Genomic DNA, 17,509 nt, shown 5'->3' on the forward strand with positions numbered 1-17,509 from the left:
CATGTCAAAGAGGTAGTTGTTTTTTTCTCTCTCTACTAATTTACAGGTTGGGACTGAAGGAAAGGCAGATTTCTTCCACATTAAACAAATACCATTATCTCTACTCATCCAAGTGATGGTATACATGAAATTTTTTGAGCCAGTTATTTTATTGGGCAGTAGACACAGTATACTACATAGGAGACATTGTGTAGTGGTCCCACATTGCACAGGAGACATCAAGGCATTCACACCGATGTGTCACCAAACAGTAAGAAGACACATCTAACCCTGGCCCATCTTCTCTGTATTTCGACAAAATATAATTTTACTACTTTAAGAACATTGAAGCGGAGAACACGTCATTGCAGGAGAGTCATGTCAACACAGAGAAGAACGCCAGAGGGTTGAACACGGTGAGACGATGCAAATGTAACAGCTTTATTCAGAAGACGTGACCTTCCTCATTAAAGGAAGCTGGTCACAATTAAGTCAAGATACCATCCTGACGTCTTCTTTGTCATCTCAGCTCTGTTTCTCACGGTGTATGAGACGTTTGTGTAACAACCAACTTCATTTCCCAGAACCTCCAGTCCCAGAGGGGATTCACTCGTTAGAGGATTTGTATCAGACAGAGCACGCTAATTAAATGGTTCCCACTGGCAGAGATGAGGCATCCGACATGGGCATGATAAAGGGTGCTGGCCAACTAAGAGACAGGGAGCCTCGCTATTACCATTATCGAGTGACAGTGACCCCAGAACAATCAAATCTTGCCCCAGACAGATTGAAGGCATTGAGCCTTCCCTCCTTCCCTCCCCATAAATCCTGGGCCACACCTTTAAGAAGACATATGTCACTCCATACATACTTCCAGAGTCTGCAGATGATACAAGTGTGTGAAGAGCACCTCAAGGGGAGGGAAAAACGTATCCCATCTTCAAGAATAATTGCGCTCGAAGGCAAATAGTCAAAAATGTCATTTTCGCATTAAACCGTTCTGGTTGAAAGAAAAGGGTGAGAATTTTACTGGAGGATGTCAAAGATCTTTACGTTTGAGGAGAGCGGTTTGGGGTTATGATCAGTAGTTTCGGTTCATTTTCTTCTTATGTCTAGTGTGCCTGTAATCGTGGATATACATCTGCTTATTCATAATGCCCTGAAATTTAAAAAAAATCATGGGGAAATGCACAGACCATATGTACATGGGTGCTTAGGTATTTTGATAACCCTGCGAATGTATCACTTCAGTCAAGGCGCTCAATGTCCATTTCTGGAAAGAATTCCCTTAGGGTCCCTCCAAGCAGGGAAACCTGGTTCTGTTTTCTATGACCATATGCGTGTTTTCTGCTTGCTATGGAGCTTTGTCCTACAAACTTAAGTTCGGCATGTAAACAGGTGCCCTTCTGTGTCTAGTGTCCTCCACTCAGCCTAACATCTGGGCAAGCTGCCCACACTGTTCATACATCAGTACCTGATCTTTGGTTTTTGGGTGACTAATACCCCACTGCATGAATACACCACAATTTCCTATTCACTGTCCCAGTGAGTTCTGTTGAGATTTTTTAAATATGTCTTCTGCATCTACTAAGTTTATTACATGGTTTTCACTTCTGTGCTGTTAATGGAATTGCACACACATTGATTGATTTACAAATGTTAGACCCACCTTCTATTTCTGAACAAAACGCCCTTGATCATGACGTCTCATCCTTTCTGCAGGTTGATCTGTAGACTTGGCGCCCGATTCAAGGAAATTTTCTCCCTGGGAACCTCTTTCCCCATTCAATTACTTAAGGAGAAGGATCCTTTAATTACTTCCAAACAATAGGGGAAGGGTGACACATAAATTTAAGATGACTTTACAAAAAGAAAGAAAATGCACAATAGACGCCTGAATTAAGTACAGAGGATATAATTATGTTATTAACCTATTCTTCCTCACTATGAGTTAATCAACTTGTCTTTATCTCAAGTATTTTATATTTTCCAGGCAAAACTCATTAACAGCTAACAGATAAAGGAAACAGCAGGCGCCTTATGCTGAAACTCAGGTCCACTGAGGCTTTCTAGAATCTGTACCTCTGTGCCTTCGGTCCATTTCTGTGCCTCCTTTCTCTGACCTACACAGGGTCATTGCATCCTAGACGCCCACGTGCCAGTTAGGTTACCATTTCTCCATTATTTATAATTTAATCTCACACTTTGTAAGGCAACAGCCTCAGCACCCAGAAGGGGGCAAATCACGTCTACACTTTCAGCTTTCTGCTTGAAAACTGGACATGAGTATCTCTGGGTTCCTTCCCATTTCCAACTCTACAGGGCTTGTTTATCCATCACTCTCCATCTGTGGAAACATCTTTTTGAAAATCTCTCTGACAAACAGGCCACCCACCACTTTACATTCAACAGTAAAACGTGAGCCTACTGACTGTATTGCCCCAAATTCTTCACACATGTAGGATGTCTCTTAAGTATTGGCAGGAAAGGTTCTAGTGAACATGAAAATATACATGGCTTTGCCTTATCTTGGCAATAGATTCAACAGATTGTAACATGGTATACCTTCTCTCTCTCTCTCTCTCTCTCTCTCTCTCTCACACACACACATGCACACACACACACACACATGAACAATCCCCCAAATGGACTAAAGAAGTATAATCATTCTGCAAAGCAGATGGGAGAAGAGAAACTTCCAAGAACATGAAATCAAAATCCTATCTCAGGATCGCATCTGCTGTGGATATACAATGAAACACACTTCCAAAATCAAGAGAAGAGAAAGTTGAAGGTTTCTTATCTCCTTCTTCCACAGTGGGGACAATGTTTCCTTTTTGTTGAACTGCCATATTCTAAGGCATGCATCTTCAGGGCTCAGGGTGGAGACCCTCTACTCACTCCACGGCATCACGCACAATAACAGCTGCAGCTCTTTAAAGTCTATGGACTTTAATTTTACATTACGGCATGTCACTGACAGCTATGGGGGCGTGTTCAGAAGACGGGTTCATGATGTCAGACTCCAATGCGTATGCACTTAAATGGCTCCACTCATCTTACAGTCACACAACTGTATTCGGAATCTCCAAGCGTCACCAGTAATGATAAACAGTACTAAGAACAGATGTATGGAAATCTATTTCTTACTTATCTCTCAGGATAGCCCTTGTCTGCCCTCTTTTTCTAGATGTTTCTCCCTTTGCCAGAGGAAAAAAAAATTAAACTACATACAAACATCAATCGGCTCCAAGACAATACACCAATGATCCTCAAAACGAGGAAAAACATTGAAGTGTCTTATTTCATACTGCAGGCTGTCACAGCCCACTTCTTACGGAGTTTTCCCATCTTTTCAACTAGATTTCAATAGCTCAGCAAAACCTAAAGGGATATGTCTAAAGTGGCAAGCACACCTTCCTAAATCAAAGGATACTAGCTGCCATAGTATAAATCCTAATGCAAAGCAGGGCAAGCAGAAGATGGTGAAACTTCTGGCATCGTATCAGAGGAAACCATAAAACTCAAATAGATTCTCTCAGCTTTGAAGTTTAATCAGATATTTTATAATAAAGGATACGAGATGCAACTATGCCCACGTCAAATGTCTGGAACAATACCCTTCGGCAGTTAAAGTTCATCTGTGCAATTAAATCAGCGCCAGTGAGAACAGCCTCTTTGTGGAAAGGTCACACACCGTGGCAGAGGGCTGGAATTCAGGCATGCAGAGGCATGATAATGAGCTTCCAGAACATTAGGCATCCCTCCCTTCTACGTCTCTAGGTGCTAGCATGGCTGGACACTTTCCTGAAAAGCTTGTGGGTAAGGTTTTGAAGGGAACACAAGACAAAACATAGGGAACATGACTTATCAGTGCAGGGTTTCTGCCTTTCCTTTTGGAAAATGTTCAGTCGTTTCTGGGGGAAAATCCTTCTCAGAGACTGTAGTGTGAAAGAACTCAGATGAGAACAGGAGACTATACTCACAACATTTAAAAACACAATTAATAAATTGGTAAATGACATTGTGTTAAGCAGTATGTGAAAACTATCAAGTAAAAACACGACAGAAAAAATGAATTTTGTTATTTAGTACTGAAATACAGTCTCAGTGCAAAATGGTTTGCACTGAAGTTCAAGTTGTCAAATACATTAGGATATATTTTCTGGCTATATCTTTATAATGCCTTATTTAAGAAGGACAGAAAGGAAAATATAATTTTCATACTGAGAGAAAGTTCCAGTGTAAATGATTCAAAATGCCACAACTTTACAAATGCCTCAAGTCCAGTTGAAGACATGAAGGGCTCAGCATCAGGATATTAATATAGTGATGTGAAATTATTTGGAAATGTGAATATAATTGGATGTTTTTAAAAACACGTAATATTCACCAGACAAGAGTTAGGCACCTAGCTATTGCATTAAAGGTAAAAATCCTACAGATGATTCAGGAAAGGCAGAAATAAAACACAACACTTCTCCCTCGGGACTGTATAGACTCTCAGTCACATGTCACACAAACAGAAAGAAACAACAATCCCTTGTTTGTTTGTCTTTTTATGTGAACTAGAAATCTACATAAGTGGCTTCCAAAAGGAGGTGCTCAGAATGTGGCTTCTAAATGCTGTAAATGAATATATGCATGACAGGACTGGTGTCCATGGAATTGAACTGCTTATGTATTTACTTCCATTCCCAAAGGGATTCACTCTCCCCACTGCCCTTTAGCAATGAGTTACTCCCTTTCTGACAGTTTTGTACTCGTAAGGAGGAATCATTAAGTGATCTTTACGCTCATCTACGTTACAGTTAAGTAGGAATAAAAAGTTACCTTAGTTCTTGGTGGCTCTGTATTCAATCATGTGTAACCCAGCTAAAGATTAATTCAGAATGTGGATACGTGTTCATGGGGAAAACAAAACACATGTGAGTGGCTTCCAGATCCACCCTTCATGCTTTTTATTAGAACTCTGCGGACTTTACAAAACCAACTTCCATCTCCAGTAACTTGTTCTTTTGTCGTTAAATGACCACAATCTGTTAATTTCCCTACAATACCGCGACAAAACATTTTAACTTGTATTCATTGCCCACATAAGGGGAAAATGTTTTCTTATGATCTTATTGCCACCTTCTCTGCCCCTGATTTCTCAGCAATTTTCCAGGGATTTTACCATTGGAGGTATATTTTTATTAGCCTAGGAACAGAGTATTTATTTAGTAAGAAGAGTTCAGCCTTACAAAGTAAAGGATTTCTATACCAGCAACAAGTATTTTAAATGTGTGTCATTTTAAAAAGAAACAGTTTAAAAATCCCTGGTTTGAAAAGATACATGCACCCCTATGTTTATCAACACATTATTTACAATAGCCAAGATGTGGAAGCAACCTCAGTGTCCATCAATAGATAAATGGATGAAGAAGAGGTGGTACATGTACACAATGGCATATTATTCAGCCATAAAAAGAAAGAAATCCTGCCATTTGCAACAACATGGATGGACTGAGAGGGTATCATTCTGAGTGAAATAAGCCAGGCAGAGAAACACAAATACCATGGGATTTCACTTATGTGTGGAATCTAAAAACAAAGAAAAACAGAATGAACGAAAACAAACAACAGGAGACTCACAGACACTGAGAAGGGGCTGGCAGTCACCACAGGGGAGGAGTTGGGGTGTGTGAGGGGGATAAAGGGGCACAAAATCCTCAATCATACTGTAAATTGGTCACGGGTATGGTAATGTAGCATAGAGAATATAGCCAGTGCTTCTGTAGCCAAATCCTCCTATTTGGCCAAGAGAGCACCTGCACTAGTTGGGGTGAGGATTTAATAATATGGGTAAGTGTTGAACCACTGTGCTGTGTATTTGAAATCGATGTAAGATTGTATATCAGAGACACTTCAATAAAAGAAAAAAATAAGAAATTTACATTAATTTTTCAGAAGATAATTTGCATTAGAATCAAATGTGTAGCTAAGCATATATGATATCTATGTATGAATCAATATGCATTCCATATAGATATAACATGTATGTATATGTTCTTGGGTAGCATGTATGTGCATATATGTGTGTATATGCATATATGCATGTGTGTGTGTATATAACACAGCTAACAAGTGAATAACACACTTTAAGAAAAATAAGACACAGTATTACACAATACTGAAATATGAGCTGGACTATCACAGATTCCGCACGTGGGTCAGATTACTGAGGATTTCTATTTCTGTTACCAGCTTATTTCACTCAAGATAATGTTGGCTGGGTTCATCCATGTTGTTGTCAAAGGTGGGATTTCCCTCTTTAAAGGCTGAATATTTAAAGCATGTAACTGGCATGTGCATGTATGTGCATGTGCATCTGTGTGATGGTCATTTGCCCCTTGGTGCCGAGACCCTTTCTCACTCAGAAAGCTTCCCCTATCACCAGGGCAACTACCACTCTATACCAATGACCTGCCCATTCACAATTTCCCAGGGACAATAGATACTTTTGTGTAAATAAAGAGCAATATAACTATCGCCAACCCAGAGTATCGGTATGTCTAGAACCCTTTCTCTCTAGATTTAAGTCTCCATGGGACCAAACAATAAAAAATCTACAGTCACCCCAAAACCTTCCGTTTTTATGAACAAATGTGTGATATTGTTATTTTAAGAATCACGAATTTTATTTAGCAGAGTCTCTGAATATGTGACCTGTTGTACTGCCAAAGTTTGAATAATAAAAAAGTAACTTTACAATTTTCCAGTTAATTCATCATTTGAAAATTGTATTAAAGTCATATTATGTCTTAAGAATCAAAGCTTGATTAGATAATCTAACTCAATTTCCCAACAAATATGAGTTAATTTCCTCACAGAATTATCCAGTGTATAAAAGAGAGCAGATCTGCAGGCTGTCACCTTTTATCTATATTAATATTTCTGTCTGTTTGTCAGTGAAAAGAATAATCAGATCTTTCTCTTTCAAGCTTCATAAATATTCAAGAGATGCTCTCAGTCTCTCTTTCTCATTCTGTTTCTCTGTGCAGATGTCAGCAATGCTGATTTTATGTCATGCAACTTATCTCACTGGTTTATGCAAACAGCTTTTCTAATAACTCACCATGAGCAAAACCCCACACCACAAAAGTAAAGTTGCATTTTCTTTTTTTTTTTAATGTATGAATTAAATTCTTCTGAACTGTGTATTTTGAACATAATTGGCGAAGATCTCTATTTTAAACATTGATAAATTTTGTTTCTAGAGCAATTGAGTCCTTCCCAAAACATCTGTCCATTTGTTTGATGTTCCTCATTAGCTTGCAAAATATTCGTGAGGCACATCACATCTTCATCTTCATGGAGCAAGAAGATGGGCATCTAACCTTGCTTCAAACCAGAATTTCAAACAAATAGGAGCTCATTAAGTAAAGAAGTTAAGAAGTTAAGAATCGCTGCGAAAATAATGCCTTCTGAGCATAGACTCGGAAAGCCAATTCAGAAGAAATTAATCAGTTACGAGAAAAAGCAAAGGGAACACATTCCAGTAGGTAATGCTGACATTCTTTCCTGACACTACATATTCCCCAGAAATGTAATCTGGTTAGTGCAAAAATTATGTCATGACCACCTTGGGAATCTAGGATATGTACCAGGATTGACTGTTCTGCAGATGACTCACCAGAATTTAACAGGGAGCCTGGCTCCCAGAAAAAGTTACTTTTTCAGATGATGGGATAATCTGAAGATCCGAGTATTCTCATAAAGTTTAAACTTGTTTGTTCATAGATGCTGGTATTACCAGAGTCTTATGCAAACCAGCCTCACTGGACAGTTCAATTCCAGCTTTTCAAATCCCATCTCAAAACAGATGGCTGGCTTTCCTCTCTAGAAATCCTACAAGCTACACACCACACACATAACTCTCTCCTTAAATCTACATCTCGATTATTTAATAGGTCTGAACGTTGCACAGAGAGCACAAGCTGGTCTTACAGTTTCTCCATAAATGATTATTTCTACCACATAGATGTTTATTTTAATAAGGGAAATGTTTGGTTTTGCCACACTTTTTTTTTCCTTTAAAGGGTTTGTTTTTCTGTTCAGTATTTTTTTCTTTTGAGTTGTGTCTTTAATCTCTTCCTTCTACTCCTTTCTCTTTGAGATAATCTTTATTCATATTCATATTCATATTCTTATGCTCTTTATTTCATTTTTCTCCTTTTTTCCCTTTTAATTTCATTTGCTTTGTGGAAGCAACAGATTGAGTCTGTTTTAACTTGCTTAGTAGTCATACTGTTGAGCTATGGATTTTTAAATTTGTACATCTCAAGATATTGGAATGAAAAATAAAAGCATCTCTTGACTAATTATAATGAATAAAGAGATTAACTCATTTACTATTTGAAACTGTCATTTAAAAATTTTCACATGACTTTGCTTGTTTTTACATAGTTTTTCTTTGGTGATAGAACAAATCCCTTACCATTTAGGCAGGGCCTGCCATAACTTAGGTTTTGTGAACAATTATATTTATTATTATTTTGTATTCGTAATGACTATTGTCTGTGCTGTTGGTGTATTATCAGGACAAACCAATATAGGAAATAGGACTTTGAATGATTTTGGTTTTCAGGAAACAATAAACTGGCAATTTGCACGAATGAGAATGGCACAGCAGTGTTATGTGACATTATGATGGGAGGAGGCCAAAAACAATTTATAAAACAACTGTTAAATATATCTAATTTTCCAAGAAGCATCTTGCTAAACATACTACATGAAATTAATTTTTTTCTGTGAAATATATATCAAATATTGTTAAAAATTTAAAAGAGCAGAATGATGCATAATTTTTTGTTGTTTTCTATAAACTATCAACCAAGACCATTAATTCAACTCATCTTTAAAGAACTTTTCTTTGTGACTCGCATGTTCACTCAGAAAACAATGAAACATACCATATACACAGGAGGTTTGTGTTTTGAATCTTCTATCACTATACAGACACACACATTTTTTAAGGAACCAAAACATTTAAAGTATAAGGAATAAAATATCTTCTCTAGAAATCAGAATTTTTAAAGATCTCTAAAAGCCCTTATTAATTTCTATAAGCCAACCAGAATAAGTACTCAACTGAATTCAAAGAAAGCCTAAATTCTAATATATTAATTATCTTCAAAATTACTAACAATGTAGCATTCTTTTTCTCAAAAATATTTCAGACTAAATACAGTGGAAATCTTTTTGCCACATTCATGCAAAGGCAGCAAACTCGTTTTAAGGAAGCAGAGGGACATATTGCAAAGGGATGTACTGCTGTCCATTGGAAATGCTAATCAATTAAAGAAAGGAATACAGATAATTTAGCGCCATTAAAGGTCCCCCTGTGATCACTTTCTGAAGCCAACAGGTCACTGTGACCTCGTGTCCACAGCCATTACAATAGTGGCATCTTTCCCATGAGTTTTGATAAAGGGCTTCATTGGCTTGGGGTCTGAGGAGTTATTAAATACTGGTTTAATTGGCTGTCTGAGCCCCTCTTTTTAAATGATTGATGTAATTTCTAAAGGCATGTGTTTCTTCCCTGTCATTTCTTTGGTCTAATTTCAAAAGTTCCGGCAGGATCGTCATTATGGTCACAGAATTGTTCAGATCACTCCCTATGCTTCCCGAAGATCACTTCCAGGACGTGGAATGTCGTTTCCTTCCTATGGAAGGCCCCCCGTGGGGGTAGGGTTACTGCAGCTGGTAACTTGCTCCACATGCAAGGCGTGTCAAGACCATCCTTGGCATAGGAGGCCCACTCTGCAGCCGTGGATCAGGGGACCTCACATCCCCTAACGGAGTGGGTGCCTGCGAGCACACGCATATCCAAACCCAGGACTGTGTTCACCGCGACAGAGTATCCCCTTCTCAACTGCATTCATTCCCAAATGCCAGGAAATACCAGAGTCCTCCAGGCAGACGCAGAAACCCACATGCAGACGAGCCCCATTCCGTGTCACCTACCTTAAATAGCCACTTCACGTTACTGACAAAACATGGCAACATGAGGCAATTTTCTACCACTGCAAGCACTGTAGACAGCTGTGCACCAGTTGGAATCACAACTAGAGATACACTTGGTCTGAATTCAGATTCACAACTCACAGCCAACACTTAGGCGCATTTCATAAATGAAAGAGGCGCCTTAAGAAGGTGACCAGCACAGTCAATAAGTCACATCTGGGCAAAGAACAGCAGAGCGTTTATCTATCCGGCTGGTGAGCCTTAAGCAGACACGATCCATCTGTCATCTGTACACACACACCCTCCAGTCTCTCTGTCCATCTCCCTGACATCACCAATTTCTGCCACCCTCCCAAATCACACCCACTTACCCACAGACAGGCTATACTGCTAAAATAACTTTGAAAACCACAGCTCGGCCCCAAGATTCCCAGAGCTGGTAGCTCATTTCCGTGATGCCCTATGGAGCGAATCTCCACGCACCAGTATGCATGTTTCATCCGCGTGCCTTGCACCACACTGTAAGCCTTCTGTCCACTTACCCTGGGTGATCTGTCGGTGCCACGTGTACCCAGCTACCGTAATAATCTGATGACTGTGCCCATGATAATGTCAGCCTTGACCAGCTGCCCGAGGTCGAGGGTCAAATGTCCACTGGCCCAGGTGCCACCTGATGGGACACAAGAGACACAGCTGAGTGAAGGAAAATCCACACAGCTGGTTCCCAGAAAGGGTTGATAGGACAGAGTGAAGGATTAGGGGTGTGGTACAAGATAGAGATGACTGCGGGGGGACGGGGGGACGTCAGGATAAGCAGAGTGTGATTCAGGGGGTACGTGGATTGCAGAACCACCAAAAATGAGCAAAGGCCTGGACATGGCATGGCCCGCCGTGCTTTGATTTTATGTGGGTGAGTCACTGGGCATCATGGGATGGAAATCCCAAGCCTGGTATGATGTCTACTGTGCACTGATTTGAGTTTGGTAATGAAAAGCCTTACCCAGAGTTAAGTCACTCCTTTGAAAGAGAATTAAAAGAAATTAAGGGACACGGGCGAAAGCCGAGGAGGCCACGACTGAATTCCTTTAGGCCTATACCTGCTTCTCCCTTAGCCTGCTCCAGCCGGCACCTGCAGCCTTCTAGGAGAAGGACCCGATGGTAATGGCTTCCCTGATTTCCTCAGACAGTGTTAATTTCTCAGCCATGTAGGAAATGGCAGAGTTGGGCCATTGCTGCTTCAATTTTTGTCAAAGTCTGCCTACCTTACAAATTATTTCACGACCTGTGTTTGGACTCACAATCCATCCCTCATCTCTTTGGGGTAGAATCCTCTTCCTTTCGGACGTTTATTGGTCTGGATGTCAGAAAGGACTGTAAGGCAAATGTGTGTTTCTCCCTATTTATCTGTAAGGCTTTATGTTTTCAATACCTAAATGTTCCAACCTTACGAGGAAATGTACCACCTTTTTGGATTGCGCATTATTTTCACTCTATGCTTCCTTAACTGCGTAGGTGAGAATAAGGAAGGCCTTTCTGAGTTAAATCCTAAAGGTCCTCTGTACCTCTCCTGCCGTCCGCCCTTGCTGCGAGCAGAAATGTCATGCTGCTGGCCTCGACAGGAACATTCCCTCCTTTGTCGTATCAATGGTTTTACTGGGCAACATTACCAACTCTGACTTTACTGCTCTGCGATTAAAACGGCCTTGGCAGTGGCAACCTTATAAAGCTCCCAATTCAGCTGGAACTAAAACATGACCGACCTTGAAATTCCTTGCCTGCACCCCACACCATTCGCCTGAGCTTTCGTTTAGGGTCCCTGGCTCCCCTTTACCTTCTGTGATGGCAGAGCTTAGAGGAATCACTGCAGTAAGATCATAACAGCATGTCTGAAGCCGTCCATGTGCAATACTATTCCAAGGGCAGGCGGTGCGCATGCAATTCTATCCCAAGGGCAGGCGATGCGTGTGCATTTCTATCCCAAGGGCAGGCGGTGCACGTACAATACTGTCCCAAGGGCAGGCGGTGCGTGTGCAATTCTACCTGAAGAGCACAGGATGCGTATGCAATACCGTCCCAAGTGCAGGCGGTGAGCATGCAATACTGTCCCAAAGGCACGGGATGCATGTGCAATACTGTCCTAGGTGCAGGTAGGGCGTGTGCAATACTGTCCCAAGTGCAGGGGGTGAGCGTGCTACAGTCCCAAGGGCATGGATGAGCGTGCAATACTATCCCAAGTGCAGACGATGCGTGTGCAATACTGTCCCTAGGGCAGGCGGCGCACGTGCAATACCATCCCAAGGGCACGGGTGTGGGCGGCTTCGCGGGCTGTGACCAGGGGCGGGTCTGCGGGGCGCTCAGCCAGCCAGCAGGAGCCCCGAGGCTGGGGCTGCGGGCGGGAAACGGCGCGCGCGGCAGGTGGAGCTGCGGCCCTGCAGGCAGGCGCGGGCGAACGCGGCCTCGGTCCCGGGCGGGGGAGGGGAAGAGGGGGCTCCCGGGCCAGGCTCGCGCCTCCAGGCCGCGCCTCGGCGACTCCGACGGGGCCGCTCGCCCGACACGCCCTAGGAGCCGGCGACGAGCGAGCGACTGCGCAGGCGCCGCCTCCCAGACGCCGCGAGACCCCCGCCAGATCCCGCGAGATGACTCCAGGTCGCCAGAGGTCCCGCGAGACGCCACTCGGGGCGCGAGGTCCCGCGATGGGCGCTGTCGGTGGGAAGCGCGCGTGAGCGCTGACCGCGCGGATCTGCGACCCATCCGGGCGCCCGTCGCGGGTGTACGCGGATATTACCCCAGTTTGAAGCGTGCCCTTAAAGGGGCGCATGCAGGGCTTCCTCCGTCTGCAAACTGTCCTTGCTCACCACTCTCAGGAACCCTCTACCCGGGAAGGGAGAGGCGCCCAGGAGCCCTGCGCAGGGACCCTCCTCCCGAGGCCCCCCAAAGCGGGATGTGCACGCGGGTCCCTCCGTGTGCCGAGCGCGCGGCGCTAGACGCAAAGGGGCCTGGTGCTTCCGAGTAGTCGGGCCTGGTCATAATTCTTGCATATCTGATTATTGCTGCATTATTGTGCTTATTATGAAATCCCCTGCATAGAAATAATACAAATGCTTTTCAAAAGCTCTGGTTGCGCTCGATTCCCTGGTATTCCCAGCAATCAGGAAGCTGAAGGCCATCACAGATGTAGATGCCAAGCCCCTGGTGGGGTTCACTGATGCTGTTGTTCTGTATTCCTTGGACTAGACATCCTGCCAGGGACTGGGGCCCAAAGGTCTGCACATCCTGCCCCAGGCTGGGGTCTACGAATTAGACATCCTGCAGAGGCTGGGGCTTCAAGGACTAGACATCCTGCCCCAGGCTGGGGCCTAAGGACTAGACATCCCGCAGAGGCTGGGCCCCGAAGGTGCACAGGAGTAACTCGGTGCCCTCACAGATCAGCCACGGCACATTGGATTAGAGGAGATGAAGAGTGACTAAGCAGTACCATGTGGCCATGAGTATAAAACAAAAGTGGACATCTCATCACAGGACAGGGAAAGGAGGACCTTAGCACTTGCTTGGGCATTTGAGGGAATGTTTGCCAGGACAGGTGATGAAGAATGGCACGATTCTAAATGATGGGGGTGATTCCATCAGAGGAAAATGCAGGAAGAACATTCCAGGTGCTGTGAACATCTATTAACAAAGCACAGCTTGGCTAGAGGGTGTGGGGCGGGCATCACGAGGCACTGCTTTTTTTTCCAGGTGAGCCTGCCATGCGAGAAGAGGGTCATGTGCTATAGGTGAGTCTCAGGTGAGATGAGGAAGAATACCCTATGCTAACTATGGCAAAGGATTCCTTGATGAACTGAGAAACATGGTCCATGTTCAGCAAAGGACTGAGCACGTGTGTGGCAGCCTATAGAAGATTCAGACAAATTGTTCCACAGAGTCAGAAATGTGTTAGCTGACTGAGTTTTTGTATAGTGAAGCTTTGAACTATGTGGGGTGAGCATAAGGAGAGGTAAGGCGTGTTAGATACTCTTAAGGGAGGCTTGGCAGATTTGCCCGATTACTGAGCAAACATCATTAAGCAAAGAGAAAACAATGTCTACAATGGCTTCTCATTGGGTAGAGAAGAAATGGGTTAAAGAACAGAATCTTATTTTGGGGGGAAGCTAATGCTGAAGTTTTGTATATGTTGATTTTGAGATGCCAGTCCAGAAGGCAAGGGAAAAGGTCCAGTAGGTAAAGGGTAATATGGCATTGGACTTAAAAAGAGCTGATATTCATGGAACTCTGCATTCAGACAATGCAAATGTAAGTCACTTTGGGGTGCTGCGGTCTTGGAGGTCAGCACCTGGATGGATGCACAGAGGTTTGAGGAGACAGACAATAGTGTAGGTGTAAAGAGATAAAGTCTAACATTATGGAACCCAAAGATGAAGTGTCAATAGAAAGTAATGGCTGGTACTTGGAAAGAATGCACATGCTCAGCTAGAAAAAAAATGTTCCCCACCTAATCCCATCAGAAAAGGGAAAGTATTTGTTTTGCTGCTCCCTGCAGCATTATGCGTTAATTTAACACCCTCAGGTGGTGCTCAGTAAATACCATGGAGGGAATGGGGAGTCAAATGAGACTTATTTTGCAGAGTCCGTTGGCCTTGACAAATGTGAGAATGCTTTACAGTCCTTTTTGAGCACCTCCTAATTTATGGATTAACAGGATGCCCGAAAACACTAGGACAAAGTCCCGTCTTCAAAGATTCTAGTCTCTGTTCATTTGGATAGGGGCCTGGAAGATGCCAAGTCTTGATATTTGAGAAGGTAATGACATGTAAAATAAAAAGAAGAAAGAAACAAAAAGTAGAAATTATAGGTGCTCAGATAAAGTTTTACAGGCTGGGAAAACTCAGAATTTAGATTATATGTATATTTACAATAATATTGTCCCTATACTTTATGTATCAGCTCTCTACATGTATTATCTCTTCATGTGTTGTTATTATGTAACATAGTGAAATGATATTTATATGTTGATTGCAGATATGTCACCATGTTTATATTATAAAAGGTGCTAGTGGAAAATAAAGAAAAATCAATACGTAGAAGAGTAAGAAAATGATGGGTATAGAGAATTATATGAAATACGGAATTCTAATATTGCCTTAACATGGAGAGATCTGAAGCACATGTGATTGGTTGGAATAGGTGGATTTAGTTAATGCCACACTATTTTCTCTTAGGCTCGACTGATGATTTTCCAGAGTTCTTCACTGTATTTAGACACTTAGAGTAACAAATTTGCTTTTGAATCTTCCATAACCCCTTTAAAGTTCATAAACTGCCTCTATTTCTTTTTTTGAACTACAACCCTAGATGCTACTCTGCTTTAATTGATGCCCCACACACCAAAAAGATGTCTGGTTCCCTAATCTCTCAAAGTATGAACTCTCCTGGTTTCCATTCGTGAGGATATTAGTACGTGAACAGCTGATTCTAGTGAAAAGAAAGCCATGGCCGAGGTGAACTGTAATAACAGACTTGTCATTTGTTACACTCTGAAACTACTGTATTCTGATTTGTGAGAAATGTGATTAGAAGACACAAATCACTGGATTCCTCAGCTGTCAACACCGGTTGCTCAAAGACCCTTTGGAAATTGGTTTTTAATTAGTTATACATTCTTTTTCTCAGCAGCTAAAATAATTTTGGAGACAGTGAAAATTTTAACAAAACAAAGCAAGACATTTTCCAGCTACAAGTTCTGCCAAGTTTATCTAGTACGTGTGCTTTAATTTTGTTACATTTATGGACAGATGAGGGGTGTCACAATGACTTTTTTTTCCTGGGCTGGGGGAAGAATACACACACAATTAAACATCTTGGGTCACCAAATAGAGACATTTAGGTCATTTTCAAAGCAACCTAAAAGCAGAAACGACTGCTTCCACCAAAGGTTTTGCATTTAGTTTTCCTGACATTTTCAGGAACCCTTGAGGATGCACTTACTCGCCTCATTTTCTGACCCAGAGATGTCCTTCTCATAATGTCCTAATTCTTTTGCATGCTGATCTTTTATACTGTTCACACCTCCATTACCCAGGGTGTAATTTCTTGTTGGAAAACAGTATGCAGTTTCCCCCCAAAATTAAAAATCAGAACTGCTCTATGATCCAGCAATTCTACTCGTGGGTATAAATCCAAAGGAAGCAACATCTCTATGTCAAAGAGACATATGCACCCACGTGTTTCTTGCAGAAAACATGATCCGTCCACACAATGGACTATTATTCAGCCATAAAAAGAGGGAAATTCTGCCCCTTTTGCCAACATGGATAAACCACAAAGGCACTGTGCTCAGTGACATAAGTCAGAGAAAGAAAAATACTGTAGGGTCTCACAAGTGACATCTAAAACAAACGCATAGGAAAATAAGATTTCTGGTTCCCAAAGATGAGGGGTAGGTGATAGAGGATTGGAGGAACGTGGTCCAAAGATACAAACTTCTAGTTATAATAGAAGTCCTGGGGTTGTGGTACACAGCATGAGGAGTATAGTCGATAGTGCTCTATGGTATATTTGAAAGTTGATAAGACTGAATCCTCAATGTTCTCACAACAGGGAAGTTTTTCTCCTTGTAGCTCCGTGAGATGATGGATGTTAACTAAACTTACTGTGATAATTACACGGCAATACCTGTGTGTCAAGTCACCACGGTGTACACCTTAGTGTTATATACAGTGCTACGTGTCACTTACATCTCAATAAAAGTGAAAGAAGAACATCCCTGCCAGGTGGTTTTAGCTTTTCCTGGCATGCTTTGTGGCTATAGTATCACACAGATAATATAACTAAACATTCCGAATTCTCTCCTAAGTTGACAGTTCATACACTGCATCTGATTTTTTGTTTCTGCTTGTTTTTCAAGTTTCAAATAACTGAAAACAAATTTAACTTGCTGGTTAAAAATAAACAAGGTGGACGTGGGGCAGAGACAGGATGTAGTACTGTGCCTGCCCACATGTACCACCTAAACAGGGGTTTCAAGTCCTCACAGACCAAGCACATTCAAATGTTCGGCATTTCATCTTGTAGAAATTTTATAGCATGAAAACAGAAACAAACAAATCAAGGGGAAGGTTGGTTGTATGGGAATAAACACAATAACACATTTTATAGAGCGTCATGTCAACTGTTAAACCTTTTTAGCTTCTACAGCTTTTTTTTAAGTGAAATAATTCACAAAACTATTCAAATATACAGAACAAAATTTAAGTCACTAGGATGTTGAAGCAGAGATGTACACGTCGTCGAACATGACTGTATTCTGCAACAAGGACATGAAACAGTTTGATTTTGATCTAACCTACAGGGGTTTCTGCCCATTTTTTTACTTTCATAATCAGCTATTCCTCAAAATTTTTGTTGTTACTGGATTCCTGACAGTGGCATTGCTTTCTTCTCTGTGATTAATATTTCCCTAGATTCACCCAGTTGTAAGCACAACTTTTCTATCTTGCAAAGCTACAAATTGTGTGTGTGCATATGT

The 17,509-nt window shown here is 41.9% G+C and overlaps 1 long non-coding RNA gene across 4 annotated transcripts in view; it reads right to left on the reverse strand.

Annotated features, from left to right (window-relative positions):
* Window positions 1-12,359, reverse strand: part of LOC130681852 (uncharacterized) — a 28,944-nt gene extending 16,585 nt beyond the window's left edge. For 3 of the 4 annotated variants that reach the window (XR_008995052.1, XR_008995050.1, XR_008995049.1), the window contains exons 1-2: window positions 11,819-12,152; window positions 10,530-10,657 (exon numbers count right to left, since the gene is read on the reverse strand). This is a non-coding gene — a long non-coding RNA (uncharacterized LOC130681852). Of the gene's footprint in view, window positions 1-10,529; window positions 10,658-11,818; window positions 12,153-12,277 lie in introns of those variants that run through there. The other variant, XR_008995051.1, reaches the window with a different exon arrangement.
* Window positions 12,360-17,509: the final 5,150 nt, after the last annotated feature.

This window comes from Manis pentadactyla, chromosome X (assembly GCF_030020395.1).
Source record: "Manis pentadactyla isolate mManPen7 chromosome X, mManPen7.hap1, whole genome shotgun sequence".
Taxonomy (NCBI): domain Eukaryota; kingdom Metazoa; phylum Chordata; class Mammalia; order Pholidota; family Manidae; genus Manis; species Manis pentadactyla.